This window comes from Battus philenor, unplaced genomic scaffold, assembly GCF_028537555.1.
Source record: "Battus philenor isolate CCGP_79_NKW_IND1 unplaced genomic scaffold, ilBatPhil1.0.hap1 SCAF_9, whole genome shotgun sequence".
Lineage (NCBI taxonomy): Eukaryota > Metazoa > Arthropoda > Insecta > Lepidoptera > Papilionidae > Battus > Battus philenor.
The window spans coordinates 6,829,675-6,845,320 of NW_027181759.1; the positions used below are offsets into that span (position 1 = coordinate 6,829,675).

The 15,646-nt window shown below is 31.7% G+C and overlaps 1 protein-coding gene across 1 annotated transcript in view; it reads right to left on the reverse strand.

The window, feature by feature from the left end:
* The window catches only part of LOC137932048 (sodium-independent sulfate anion transporter-like), a 36,363-nt gene extending 22,577 nt beyond the window's left edge, over window positions 1-13,786 (reverse strand). Inside the window, exon 1 of the mRNA XM_068775606.1 lies at window positions 13,607-13,786. The gene's annotated coding sequence lies outside the window, so the exon portion shown is untranslated. The remainder of the gene's footprint in view (window positions 1-13,606) is intronic.
* Between the last annotated feature and the right edge of the window lie 1,860 nt (window positions 13,787-15,646).

Genomic DNA, 15,646 nt, shown 5'->3' on the forward strand with positions numbered 1-15,646 from the left:
CAATTATTTCAGAGTCCTATAGGAAATCGTCTTCCATTAACAAAAGGAAGTTGTTATTTCGAAATGATTTGAAGTGGAATTTCACAGAGAACAAATCAGTTGTCGCCAATTTGATATCAGATTTCATTGTACGTAGATGAAACTGAAAGTTAATAGAACTGACCTGTTTAAAGTTGTTTTATTTTTATTTAGAAAATAGTACTCTTAATTATTAATTTTTAATATACATAATTCTGTCATTTATTTTCATAAATTGGCGACAACTTAAAAATAACGTCTCTACTGAACAGGTTTAAAACTTTGTTGTTTGATTTTTTAGACTTTCACTCATTATAAATATTAGTTATCTTTTTGGTGATGAGGCTCCATCTAGTATTATTATTTCCAACTGGTTTGTCGAGTTCAAACGTGGTCATACTATTCCTCTTTTAACAGAACAACTAGCTAAATAAATAACTGAATTACAATGGCAGGTATAGAAAGAATAGGATCAATGTCCCATAGATTGACAATTTTAAATGACACGAGATTAAACATTTTAGTATTTAAAACTTCCAGTGTCGCTTCTCGTATTAACAGGTGGTATTGCGGCTCTGTTGTGATTGTGAAGGTCAAGTAATGTACTCTCACAAAATCTTTGTGTAAAATGTACATTAATGTTTTCGCGGTCAGATGGACTAGGTAATCGTTTGGATTGGCATTATTATTTCAATTATTTATGATTCTTACATCATTGAGCGTCTGTACTTCAAGAATATTTATTTTTAATTATTCAATCATGTTTTATTCTATGCATTTAAGTTTATGGTTATTGTTGTAATTGAATAAATTTTTAAACATCAATTTACAAAACAAACTAAGCGTAATAATACCGTATAAGCGATTTCAGAACAAGTGGCAATAAATATATTATATCTTCTTCACAGTAATGTCATTACAATACATTATATTTTTAGGGTTAGTCATGGAATTATGTTAACAAATCAATCGTCGTTTCAGACGACAGAGGTTGGGCCTCAAGGAATAGGTATAGGCCTCAAAGAATAAGGAATACTGCAAGGAGTAGGCCTTTCCAAAGATATTTTAGAGGGGGATATACGATAATCGCCACGCTTGGCAGGCGATTGGGCGATTACAGTGGGGTATTACGGTACGCAGAGGAGACTGCTGCCCGTCCTCTAGAAACTTGTTTAGGTGCACCTACGATCGCAAGTTTTATTCTTCTACCAGTGGGCTAGCACTGCTCAAGGTTAATATTTATATCTACCATTAAAATAAGATAAATAAGTTCTTGTTACCTTAGAGACGAATTGTTATGAATAGTGATGACTTAGACTTTTTTTACGCGATTATAAATATCATATCTGTAGATAATTCGCCATTGCAGTTATTATCTTAATCTTTCGTAAGCATAAACGATTTTAACCGATATCTAGCAAGGTCACACTAGCCACTTTCAGGACATCTTTCTGCGCCAAATAATCATTTGTTTAGATTATTATCTACAAAAGATTCTTTACAGTGTCCATTTGTGTATGTCATAAGAATCCATTTGACAGAAATTAGAATCAGATTGAGGTACCTAATTATGTCTCCCTTCAACTCAAAACTGAACGTGAAAATGTGCACTGGTCATATGCCTACAAGAAACACAGACGAGTTTTTTTTTGTTAAATATATGTTACATAATATTTAGCACAGTAGAACATTCTTAACCTTTATTATTATTTAAACATCCTTTACACTTTAATAGGGTGTTTTTAAAAGTAACTGTTTAATAAAGTTCTTAAATTTGTTACATTATAATTTAAAGATCACACCAGCGTGTATTGTTATATAGACGAACAAAATTTGCCAACAGGAAATATAAATTTTTAAATCTAGATGACATTTATAAAAAGTTTATTTTTATAACTGTCTTCTGGATTTAAAAATTTAGTGTTAACTTTTACATCACTGTTATCCTTAAGGTTATATAAATGCATATATACATATCGCCTGTATACAGTTATTATATTTTCATTACCAATCTTTTTTCTCAGTTTGTAGTTCTCATATTATAGATTAAACTAGATTTTTGTAGTCCAAATTAAGATGCTTTAGGACTCTGATTAAAATGCAAAATTAGTGAATTGAAAAGATTAACGTCTTGACATGTAAAACAGGTAAATTTTATCAAGCCTCTGCTTGGTTCCAACGGCATTATTCCCTATCAGTAAACAAAATTCTTTTCTATAATTTGTCTTGGAAATTACCAAATTGGGGACACTAAAACTATTGTAGCATTTAAACCAACGCCCAGAACGTCTTGAAATTTTTATAAGCTGTTTAAAATTTAATTCTACCCGTATTCAACGTGATCCCATACATTGTATCAGACTACTCACATCATTACTTTAGTCCTAGGACGTCCATAGCTGTACATAGGTCGTCTCAACATATTTACAATAAGACCAGATACAGGCGGACTGCATTCAGAATCTTCCAATTACTTTAACAAGGTTGTCTATCTACTTTGTGGAAGGCCGTCGTACGATCAGATTGTACTTATTGATTGACATATGTATATCTTTGTCAAATAGCTTGCATTATGCTAATTATCTAATGTTCCGCAATGAAGATAACCTTGGATAATGGAATTATAGTTTGAGAGCTATTATTTGGTCACACTCGGACGAGCGCAAATGCAATTCTGCACGGAATCTTTTATTCGAAAAAGGAAGGCCGGATGTATTCATGTTGTTATTTCTTGTTTATAGAGGTACTTTATAAGGTTGTGTGGTCCGAAGGCAACATCTATAATTTGTCGTCGTGGACATTTTAAGAACAAAGATACTCCTGCCTTATATTCTTCCTGCTTGCAGTCTGATATAACAAGGTTATTTGTGACACCAACTCGTTAAAACCAGCCCGGTGTTGTCTTTAGCGCTGATTACAACGAAGGGTTTTCTTTCAAAATACGACCAAGGCCCATATAATACTGCGTTACATAAAATTTGTCGTTGACTATATATATTGTATTCGGAACTATTCTATTAGTTATTTCTGCTGATTTAGAAATTACTAAGATTCCGAATAGCTTAGGTTATAGGCATAGTGATTGGGTCTAGGAGGGTCTAGGTCACCTGATAAGTCCTCGGATTGAGCTGTCGCTCGATTCGCGTTTGCTATTCTAATTCAAAGATATTACGTAGGATCTCCGGATCCTTTTACAGATTTAGTAAGTTTCAATAAACATTAAAAATGAACGCAAAATAATCGTGTTATTTTTTAAAATCATTGCAGAATAAGATAAATAAAATGAGGTAAAAATGAAGCTATACCCGCCATAAAACTATATTTTGACATAAACAAAGTGTTTTCAGTCCCGTGATGATAATCTATTTTACTTAACACGCAATTTCTCGATCATTCTGTCGACAAAGTTGTGCGATACGTCAAATTTTATAAAATTACTTCGAGACAAAGGTATTAAATTTGGTCGACGCCAATAGATGGCGCTAGTAATTTATTGTTATGCGCTATCGTTTAAAGTGGGTATTTTTATGTTTCGTTAAGTCAGAGTCCATTCCGGTAAGAAGCACTGAGTTAAGTCACGTAAACAAGGTTTAGAATAAGCTCCCAATGAGCTTTGCCTCCACAAGACTATGGAATCTGTAAATGCCAAGGCTAACAGATCAATACCGAAATTAGTTGGAGTTAATCAATAAAGAAAACTCGACATATGTGTTATATTAACATTTCGACAACCATAGCAAAAACACCTAAGGATATAACACATTTCATGTAATTATTAATAAAAATGCCATACGTACCAAGTCATCGCAAAATATTGGCTGTCAAAGATAATTTAATACTGTTACAAATTATAATAAGCAAAGGTCAAATGTCGTATCGGTTTGTCTATATTACAGGCTTAAAGTTTATTTTAAGACCCTTTAGCATTTAACGAAATTAAAGAAATCTCTAGATCATCATCAGTACAGCCCCGCAAGATGTCTATTGCCTCTCCGCTTTCCCTTCTTTAAATGATCTGTTGACGGATTAATATTTAAAATAAAAATATAATGAAAAATAACTGTGAATGTTTTTAATGACAAATGACAATAATGTTTAATATTTTATATCGAATTAAAACCTCTCTATTGTTATCTTTTGTGTAAGAAAACTTATTATTTTCCTTTCCGCCTGCTCTTATCCTAATTAATTTATCTCACTTTCTTGGCATACGCCGCCCTAGTTTATCTCTTTGTGAATTCCATTAGCTACGTCTTTCGAATCTATCGAAGCCTTGACATCTACTTTATCAAACGAAGTTTGACGTACATTTTTATTTACATTAGAAACCCACTTGCACGTGGCTATGCGTAAGGGTATTATAACTTAACTACACGGAAGAATAAGAAAAATACAGTGAAAAGTGAGAGAGAGCGACAGAAAGACAAAGATAATAAAAATATATGACATTCGAAACAAAATACAGAAAAGTTATTCAACTTAATTTATAATAAAAGATGACGACTGAAAAACAGAGGCAAAGAAAGAGAGAGAGAGAGAGATAGAAATAGAAAGACAAAGGCAATTAAAAAAGTTATTACATTCGACATAAAATACAAATTAAAGTGGGTGAGTGACAATTCTTCAATTTACTTTATAATAAAACATGACGATTGAAAAATAGAGAGAAAGAAGGAAAAAGGTAATAAAAATATATTACATTCGAAACAGAATAAAAATTATGAAAAAGTACTTCAATATAATTTATAATAGAATATGACGATTTCAAAATCTAGTAAAGTGTAAAACGTTAAATCGAATAAGATCAGACGGATTTCACGAAAAAATATTTTCGCTTAGTCATATCGCGAAGCGTGTCTCTTCAGAATCGATGATGGTGCACATCTTGCAAGGGTCGCATTTCTTTCTCCTTATTACCGAACAAATTACGTTGCCCGTGTTAGTGGACCGATTACAAGTCACCGATTCATCACGAAAGTGTCGGAGGGCGTAGCACGTACTCCGCTCATCAATTCGACCCGTCCGAGCCACGATCCGTCAAGGCTATCGGCGCCAGCGGGAGCCGATCTTGAATGAACAAGAAAATTAATTTCAAAAGAGGTCGAAAATCCAATAGGTGTCGAACAGACCTTTTATTAAACGAAATCGAAAAAGACGTTCGTTGTTACATATGCATAATTTTTGGTGACTTTCAAAGCGCTGGATTGGTATTTCACGGAATATTTCAAGGCAATTCCATGACGAATCTTGAATAGAGCAATAAATAAGCGATCGAAAAGCAATACAATACATTGGATATCATAAAGTTGCGATAGATTTTCTTCGAATTTTTCGTAGTGCTTTCATCGAACTCCTTCGGGAAAATTGGGAGTTATGTATATAAATTGTATTCGGGAGCTCGTAAAACAGTGAACGGCTGACGAAATTCGTATGCATTATGTTATTTCGTTGCAGATACCGTAGTCATAAAAGTGACGCAGCGAAAATTAAGTTTGTACACGATGTAACGTTGTCATAAAAATATTTATTCGTTAAACCATAATTATCGATAATAAAGTCATAAATAAACTAGATGTTACAAAAATAAGGGCATTTTTGTTAATGGTAAAGAAAGCTATGTTTGTGCGCTTGTATATTTGCTATCTAGGACTCACTCTTGCTTCAGGAAGAGCATATGTTTTATACTACAAAAAATATACCGATCTAACAAAGCGTGACTACATACTGATAGATTATTTAAAATAACAATTGAGTGGATATTTAAACAGATTGTGGACTTGTACTTCGTTAACAAAGCATGAAACAAATATAATACTCATCTAAAGGATTAAAACACACACCTATTAAAATGTAATTGCTATAATTTAGTATAATATTTCCGTGCGTTGGTACATGCAAAGGATAATTAAACTTTATTAATCATATCAGCCGATAGATACCCATTACTAGACATAGACTTCCCCCAAAGATCGCCACGATGACATCTATCGCTGCCCGCATACAGCGATTTTCTGTGATTTCAAATGTGTCGTTGGTCCATCTAATAGGGGACCTTTGGACCATTTATTTCAGCCTACCGCGTGCTCCGCAGTATCGAGGTGGACGCGGTCTCGGCCCAGCTCTTCACGGGGCACGGGGGGTTCTCTGAGTACCTCCATAGGTTCAAGCTCAAGGAGGACCCCTCGTGCTTCTGTGAACCGGGCGTGGACCAGACCGTGATTCACCTTGTGGCCCGGTGTCCCGCATTCGGGGGACTCCGGCACGGCTTCGAGTGCCGGTCTGGCGTTGAAATCAGGGAGGAGACAATAGCCTCCCTGATAGGCGAAAAAGAAACTAGGAAAGAATTCCTCGCTTGTTGCAAGAAAATAGTTAAAAACGTTATACAAAAAAATCCAAATATACAATAAGAAATGTTATAAAATGTGATAAAATAAAACTCAAATGTGATATATAATGTATTATAGAAAATAAGTAAAAATGTAAAATAAAAATGTAAGATGAAAAAATGTAATAAGAAAAGAGGAAAGAATGATAGATGAACAGAGCAAAAGGGTAAGAAAGTAGAAATATAGCATGAAAGATAGATAATAGACCGAAAGAGAAAGTAAAATATGAAGAGAGAGAAAATAAAAATCATGTGAAAAATTAAATTGCAAATAAAGTCCCTGTCCCACCATAAATAGGGGTACGAGAGGCCTCCAATAACGGAGGTCACAAAAAAAATAAATAGTGGACCTACTTACGCCGCGTTTACCGGCTCGAGTAAACATAAAATAAAAAATATGTCTATGATAAATCAAAATTCTTAAACGGATTTTATTATGACATGTCGATTAAACTGTAAAAGAGAACTTATAAACTTTTTTATTACTTATTTACAGCGTAACCTATTTTTTATACGTGTTATTTTCGGATAAAATATCACTCAAGCACATTACCTTAATATTTACATAACCAGCTACGCTTTACGGATTATGTAGACTGGTTAGGCATTCCAGATAACGTCTGTACTACAGAAATGGCGCCAGTAGCTGCCTATACTGAGGTAATTGAATTTCTCGTATATAAGTAACTAATCAAGTGTATGAGGATTCGCTAGACCGCAAACATACTAAGGAATATTAGATTGGTAATATCTGAAGTATGACTTTAGTGAAGTGATAATCATTTCAAAACAAAAATCATTACAATTTCGATATATACACGAAGTTGTTTGAAATGTACAAATAGTAGGGGACAATAGCTCGTTTGATTGCAAGTATTTGCTATCCTTCGTAATAGTTAAATATTACCGTTACGAAACTCTTTCACAATATACGCTCACCTTATCTGGTGTGAGAAATCCTTGAGTGAGGACCGTATAGCTATGGAGTTCTAAACATTTTCCATTCAGAAATTAAGACTTTAATATTACATAGATATATAGATATTACATAAAATGTGGTGTCGTTAAAGCCATAGGATATTTATGAAGGGATGTACCGTAATTGAAACGGTGCAGGCGGGTTGGCGATCGCAGTGTGGTATTATGGTACGCAGAAGACGATGCTGCCCTTTCTCTTACCTTTTATAATTAATGCACAACGTTTGAATTTTCTTTAAGAGTGTATCCCAGAAATCGAACCCACGACCTACGATCGCAAGTTTCAGTTCTCAACTGCAGGGCCACCACTGCTTATAAAAGAAATATAATTAGACGTATCATTTCCTTCATGGAGTTCCTTATAAAAAAAAATGTTTTTCTAATCAGATACGTCTGTCAAGTTGCTCGTGATTCATTTTATAAAAGCCTATTTAAATGCTTTTGTACGTGTCATGAGTAGTTCTATATCCAAATTTTAAAAACAATAAAACTAAAACACTTCTATAAGGAACATGAATAAATAAAGACGACGTTTTTATTGTACATTTAATACCAAATTTGAATAAAAACAAGCTGAAACTGGTTGGTTACATATATTAATTGAATGAACGAACTTGTAGTAACAAGATATGTGTCTTCTACCTTGCAAAGGAATGTTAACCCAGACGTAAGAAGTATTGGTGTCTGACATCTTTAAATGATTAATAATAAAACTGGTCTTACCACAGTTTATTTCCCTTGTCGTAGCAAAACGCTTACTACTTTGCACAATTTACCGTTCATATTAATGTAAATATATACAAATGTCATTAGTTACGTCCAGTTTTTTTCATTTACACAAATTTATTGTTATTACACTATAGTTGTACTATATACTTAATCTAGCCATAAATACCAGAAACAATAAATTATAAAGTTGAAATTTATTTTTAGATTTTACATTAATTATTTATTAAATTATACAAATAAATAATATATTTATGAGAGTGATTCAAAATTAAATTCATTAGTTTCAATACAGACCTTTAAACGTTAACACCAGTTATCAATAAAGTATTGGCCTCTTTTCATGGGAAAATTCTTCACTGCCAATGTTACGGTTTGTTTGACCTTAAAATAGTAAGTTTTTACGCAACATAGCTTAATCTATTTTCACGGATTAACGCTCTTTGCCCAATGGCATTAACAGTTTCATTGTATATAAGGGAGCAGAACACATAGGATTAAACCTCTTTCGAAAGCTAGAGCCTAGCTCTAGCTTAAAGAAAGGCCAACGCTCTAGTCACGGATGCCGTCTCAGCCTATTGCGTGCTCCGCAGTATCGAGGTGGACGCGGTTTTGGTCCAGCTCTTCACAGGGCACGGTGGGTTCTCCGAGTACCTTCACCGGTTTAAACTCAAGGAGGACCCCTCGTGCTTCTGTGAACTGGGCGTGGACCAGACCGTGTTCCACCTGGTAGCCCACTGTTCCGCATTCGGTGGACTTCGGGTCGACTACGAATGCCAGTTGGGCGTAAAAATAAATGAAGGAAACATCGCTTCTATGTTAGAAGATGCCAAAAGTAGGGAATCGTTTCTCAGTTTTTGTGAAGTAATAGTTAAACATGTTACAAAAATAAACAAGTAAAACAGTGTAATAGAGTAAGCATAAAACTGTAATAAAAATTTGAAAAAATGTAAACAATATTGTAAAATAGAGAAATAAGAAGGCGATGTATGAATAAGAATTAGAACGAAAGCGAAAGATAGAATAAATTGTGGAAAGAAAGAATAAAACGATAGATTATGTGAATAATGATAGTAGAGAATGAAAATGAAAAGGACAGTGAAAAAAATTAATAAGGTACCAAACGACCCTATCCCTCCCTAAGATAGGGGAAAGAGAATAAAAAAGGCTCTAGCATTTTCCTTGGAGCTTCGGCTCGGGCCTTTTATAAAGGATATTTGAATCGATTGAGCGGCCGCCAAGCTCTTAGGTCTTTTGCTGATGGTCTATGTTAGTGTTGAGAGCAAAGATCCCAGAGAGAAGCCTGGTCTGTCACTAGGCTTCTATCATTCCGCGGGCGCCTTAAAGGACTGATCCATTGGTTGCTATTATCAGATTATCTCTATTGTTTCAGATACGTTGCGACTATTGTGATATGTTTGTATAGTTTCACAAAGTTTCACTACGGATGAAAAACATCCTTAGTGAAACTTTGAAAGACTATTACTGTGGTACTAAATACTATTGATTAACAGTGTTCTATTGGATTCGTATAATTTTATTCGCCTTTTTATCTACCGTACGTGTAGTTTTTACTATACTTGTGTGTAATCAAAAACTCTATAATAAGAATTAATTAAATATTGGTTTATCACTTCGGTCGAATTATTGGCAAATCCACAGTAGCTTGAGCCATGAAGAGGATTATACTCGACATTTTTACGAGACCGAGTTAGGAATGAGAACATCGATAGACGAATAAAAGTAATCAAAACGTCCAGCACATTGGTAAGTTTAAGTGGCATTGGCCAGGCGCATGCGCCGAACTCCTGGCCGCTGGGGCCTTAAAGTTTTGGAGTGAAATTCACGGACCAGCAAGAGCAACGTAGAATGTTGAAGGAGTGACAAGGTGACCGACAGCTGTATGCAGGACGCATACATATGATGTTATTGGTAGAGTTTGTTTCCAGCAGTGGACGACATCCTAAGGTTGAAATGATGATGACAATAATAAAAATCTAACTTAAGTTATAATATATTCTTTTCAAGTATTATTAATATAATTCAAGGATTATTCTAACTTAACGTACCGAAATAAATGATTTGAATTTATGTATGGCTTCATGCACAATATTCTGAACTACAAAGTACCATGCTATTCTCATTAAATACTTTTTAGTTCTTAATATAATAATATAATTCGGTGATGTAAACATAATTAAATGTTTTTATTATTTCAGTTATTACCCCATTATACTTTTAAATTATGTTAAAAGCCAGTTTATCTGCAAGTTTAAATTATGTTTTACATTATCGTTTTTGACATCCTGCTCCATGTCCAAATTTAAATACTATACAGTAATCCTTCTGTAACACAGTATAGATTATTTCCGCGTTATAGGAAAACACGGTGTACGCTCTTGACTCCCCGTTTATAACATAATGTATAAATGATTCACGTCTAAAATTTTACATTAAAGATTATTTAAATCAGATGTTATGTAAAAACTATGTAATGTAATTAAATAAATTAAAATCAAAGTAGGGACATTTTGAATACAAAATTTTAAATCACAGGGTACAGAATTCTAACGCGGGAAATCCCCGTGTTATATGAGGGAAACGTGTTATACGATGCTATTGCCGTCGCCTTATGAAAATTAGCTATTTAAATTACAAAAAAACTAAATTATATGTTAAGTAATTACTCTCGCAAGAACAGGTGTATTTTGTCGTCTCGATGGCAATATAACGAAAGTTTTAAACAGTGCTTTTTATAATAAACAAACACTAACTTTTGGCAATATGAAAAAGGAATTCCTAAATAATAGATTGACTGAGTCAAAAATTCGATAATTGGTATATAAATCATATTCGAAGTTGTTAAACTATCAAAGCTGATTTATGATGATAATGAAACGGGGCTAAAAAAAATAAAAATAAATGTCACTGAACAATATAATTGTGGGAATTTTTAACTCACCTTAAAAGTATGAACCATTAGTTACAGTATAAGCGACGTCAAAAAAAAAATCAATATTATAAAAACAAAATATGCATTAACATAACAGCGTTCGCTCAGATTCATGTCGAGAATTACTCTGGTTCATTGCCTAGTAATTGTTATTCAGCACATTGACAAAAGATGCTAAAGTGTCACGATCTGTATGCCGTAATAAACATTATGAACAAAACATTAAAGTTTAATATAGAACTCAGTGTTAAATATTACAATAGTAACGTTTTTTATTCGGGGAGCCCCATAAATCATCGTTAGGTACCGAAAATTAGCGACAGGGCAGGTATTGGCAAAACCCAGTAAATTAATTTAAAACAACCCTGTCATATATTTTTAATATTATTGCACTTATGTATTATACACCTTGTTATGTATCTCTAATAGGTCATAAGACAACACATTAACGTTAAATACAAAGGAAAAAGTAAAAAATATTACAAAAGTATTATAATACGTTACTTCAGAGTTTATTTCAGGGTTTCCTATATGTTACCACAAATAAAACAAATCCTAGCAAATTTATCAAAAACATTAATGTTATATAATTTTCATATTATTGTTATTCAAAAATGAATAACATGATAGATTAATTTTATGCACTATGTTATATTCTTTACATGATTATGTATACAAATTTATACCTTTCAATTTTATGCCTAATGACATAAAATAATAAACTGGAATGGCCGAATTTTTTATAAAATTAGCGCAATTTGTCAAACCATGTTCTCAAACTCCAAAATTCAATGTTTCTAATGAATTTTAACATGGTATATATTGTTTATAATTATTTTCCTTCCATATCACCTTTTTCGTAGCTTGACTTAGATTTATGGGAGAGTTTGCATGTATCTAATTTATCTTTATTCACTAAAATTACAGATTCTATTAGGTAGTAACAAAAAGTATTCTTTACTAACTAAAATATGAAATAAACTGTTAAAAAAAATAAAAATTAAAGTATAAAAATTGACTTTTACTAAATACAAAAATTGCTAGTACCATAAGAGATACCCATTAGGTAGAGAGTAGAAATAATCTACTAAAATATGTTTAACTAACTAATTGTTTATAAATATATATTGTCACCATTTCCCAATACAGATGGTTTTCATGAGAGAACTTGAGCTACATCTGCTAATAAAAAAAAACATTAGGTTTAGCCTATACCAAAAAACTATGATCCGAGACACTATATAGAGAAATATAGCATATTTTAATGCATATTATTCCTAAAGTCAAAACAATACTAAGATGTGAACTATACCTATACTATACCTACTATATGTACAAGGAAGATAAATTCTTGATTGAATTTTTTCTACTTGTGCCTTTGTAGACTCTGTTCAAAGTTCCTTTTAATAAGTTAATTTAAAAGTAAGCTTTTTAAATCTAGAACAAAACATGTAGTATTTCATTAATGGCACATGAATTTCTCACCATAATATCATAATCACCATCATCATGTCAGCCGATAGATGGTTACTGCAAGGCGCATTTATATTATTCTATTAATGATTTATTTATTATTTTTATTTTACTATTATTTTTACTTTAACATATATCAAAACACAAAGTATTTATTAAAGGCATTTTTATACTACTATAAAATAAAATACTCATTTCATCCCCTGAGTTCATAAAATAATTTTTAAATAAAGAATTTATAAAGTTTTAAACCAACATTTGTCTTGTATAGTTTCTGTGCCATTTTGTAAGGTATGCATGAATGAGAACAGGCGATCAATCAGACTAGATAAAATATGATTCTTTGATCCTTGTAATATCACTAATGCATTTTTTTATACTTTAATCAAAATATTAGAAATTTGTGCATTAAAAATGTCAAGAGACAAGGATAAAGTTGTTCTTAATAGCATTTTATTCTTTATACATGTCTATACTGTGACTGGAGCAGTAACCTATTAGTTAATGAATGTGACTTTTAACCTATGGTCATGGATTTCATCCCAGAGATAATTTCAGTGAGTAATTTAACATAGCTGCCAGAAAATGTAAAGTAAAACATTGTATTGAATAGTCAGTACCCAGGACTATAAGTTTTCAAGCTTATGATCAAATAGAAGGTATAAAATATCAATACTGGTCACAATAAATTTTTTTGTGTGTTTTAAAATAATCTTTAATATTCAAGAAAATGTTTCGCACTGCTATTTTCAAGAACAATGGTAAAGAAGAAGTCTTCAGACGTAAACATCCTTATTGTAGTTTTTTGTTATAAATTGGTAATAGTGTATTTTATTTCATGTTTAAATAAATTGTGGAAATTATTGGTTATCGGATTTAACTCCGTTTAAGTTTGAAAACACGTAAATCAATTATTTAATAACTTTGAAGGCACAAGTCAGTAAAATTAAAAATTACTTCAGTTTATACTAACATAAAATTTGAATACAATAATGATTTATATTAAAAGGACACTGCAATAGCAAAACGTATTAGAATTTTTTTTAAGTTGAAACCAGTTACAAAACACTTACCCATACGCGTCACTAACTTTCTATTTTAACTTGCTTTAAACATGCCAAAACGTATAATAATGATGCTAATTTTAAAATAATTATAGCTTGTTACACGACGTATGAAAATGTAAAACAAATTTTATATATTATTTTCATTCAAAATATTCTCGTTAAACTTCAGATACAACATAAACACAACACCAGCTGCTTCAGTTGCGAGTTGTCAAATGTATTTCACTTTGAATGTCTTAATGTCATTGCTATCATTTCGGATACTTCAAGTGAACATTTTAAGCGAGCACAATAAATTTTAGTTTTTATTTAAATGAACTACAGTGAGAGTTACTTAAATATAAACATTATTACAACATTATTTTGAATAAATTTTATAATATTTATATTAAATATTACTATTGACGCCGTCAAAATAGTAATAGAACCTTCATTTTTTCACAGATTATTTCTTTCGTTTTTAATTAAGTACTTGAAAAAAATGATAAACAAAGATTAGAAAAATATGATTTTAAAATCACCTAGACTTCATGAATTTGTTTTCACATCAGACTTCATAGATTTGCACTGTAGGTACAAATACGTATAAAATATATTAATGTTTTTATTTTAAAAAATCAATTATATTAGTTTTAAGACTTCTTTAAATGTAATAAATAAATGATTTTTATTCAAAAATCCTGTTCCATTTTGGCATAAACTACAATAAGAAGGCTAATATATAATGTATTGGCATATAAATATGTAAATACGTATCCTTATGTATATATATATATGTATTATTAGCAGTAACTTATCAGTCTTGGAATACCAATCTGTTAAGATGAGAAGGCCAGAAATTTTATTTGGTCTTTTTAAATGAAATTCAACAATATTAGGCATATACATTGTAATATCAACCATGCAAAGAAAGTGACAAACTATAAACTATAAACATTTCGTATAATTTTCATTCATTAGTTTTTCTAAAATTCATGTATTTTATTATTTTCTTTGTTTCGCTCGTAGCTCTTTGAACAAGCAATCGAATGTTATTAAATATTTATGCATTCTAAAAGCGTGCAAAGTGCTCAATGTAAAATGCACCAGCAACGAATAAATTAGCGGGTAAATATTATATTTTACTTACTAGTGTACCTTGGTGTACCTGGGAAAAATCTTTTTGCTATAAGTAATAAAAATAAACCTGTGTTTCTGTAAGATTTTCAGAGAATATAGCAGCTGCTACTATTCTCGTGCAAGTCGTATTAGGAAATTTATTATCTTCCTGTATTTTCTTGAGTTAAAGAAATACATGTAAAACCTTTTGCGATTATACTTTTTGCTTACATGCTAAATTGCAGAATACGTTAATATACTTCCCCAGTACTTTCATATGACAATAAAGAAGCAAAGAAATAAAACAGTTTGTTACTTTTTAAAATAATTTTATTCATGTTTTAATTCAACGTAATATTTTTCTAGATAAATTATAACTAGGTTGAATTTGACCAAACGATATAGGGGAGACACGGGACAGATGGCTCATGTAAAGCGAATAGGTTGTTTTTCCTGTTCCCTATAGACAATTGGCGGCACAAGTCGGAGTCATATGGTGCGTGACGTCTTCGCTAACGTCATGACTGTTTAAACATTAAATTTCACACCATCGTCATATTGTAGCGCCAAAAAAGTATTTGGTAAATTTGTTTTGATGTTTGATTAGATTTACATGCCATTATTCACTTTTTATTATAAACTTATTAGAATAAGTATTTGTATAACAAAGTAGGCATGTTTTGAAGTTTTAATCGAAGTATTATTTTACACTTGCCCGGTACATTGAAATTAAGTACAGTTAGATATAAGTGAAAGAGCTACTACGCTATCCACGTCAGTGAACTGTGGATGAATTTTTGTATTTAATTCAGGATGCTGTTTATATGCATATGTAAATCAAACCAGGCTTCATGTCTATAAAGCTTGTTAAAAAAAAACAATAACTGTTTAAAAAGAACAGCAAAAACCAATCAAGCCGTCGATTCAGAAATATGGCATACTGTAACA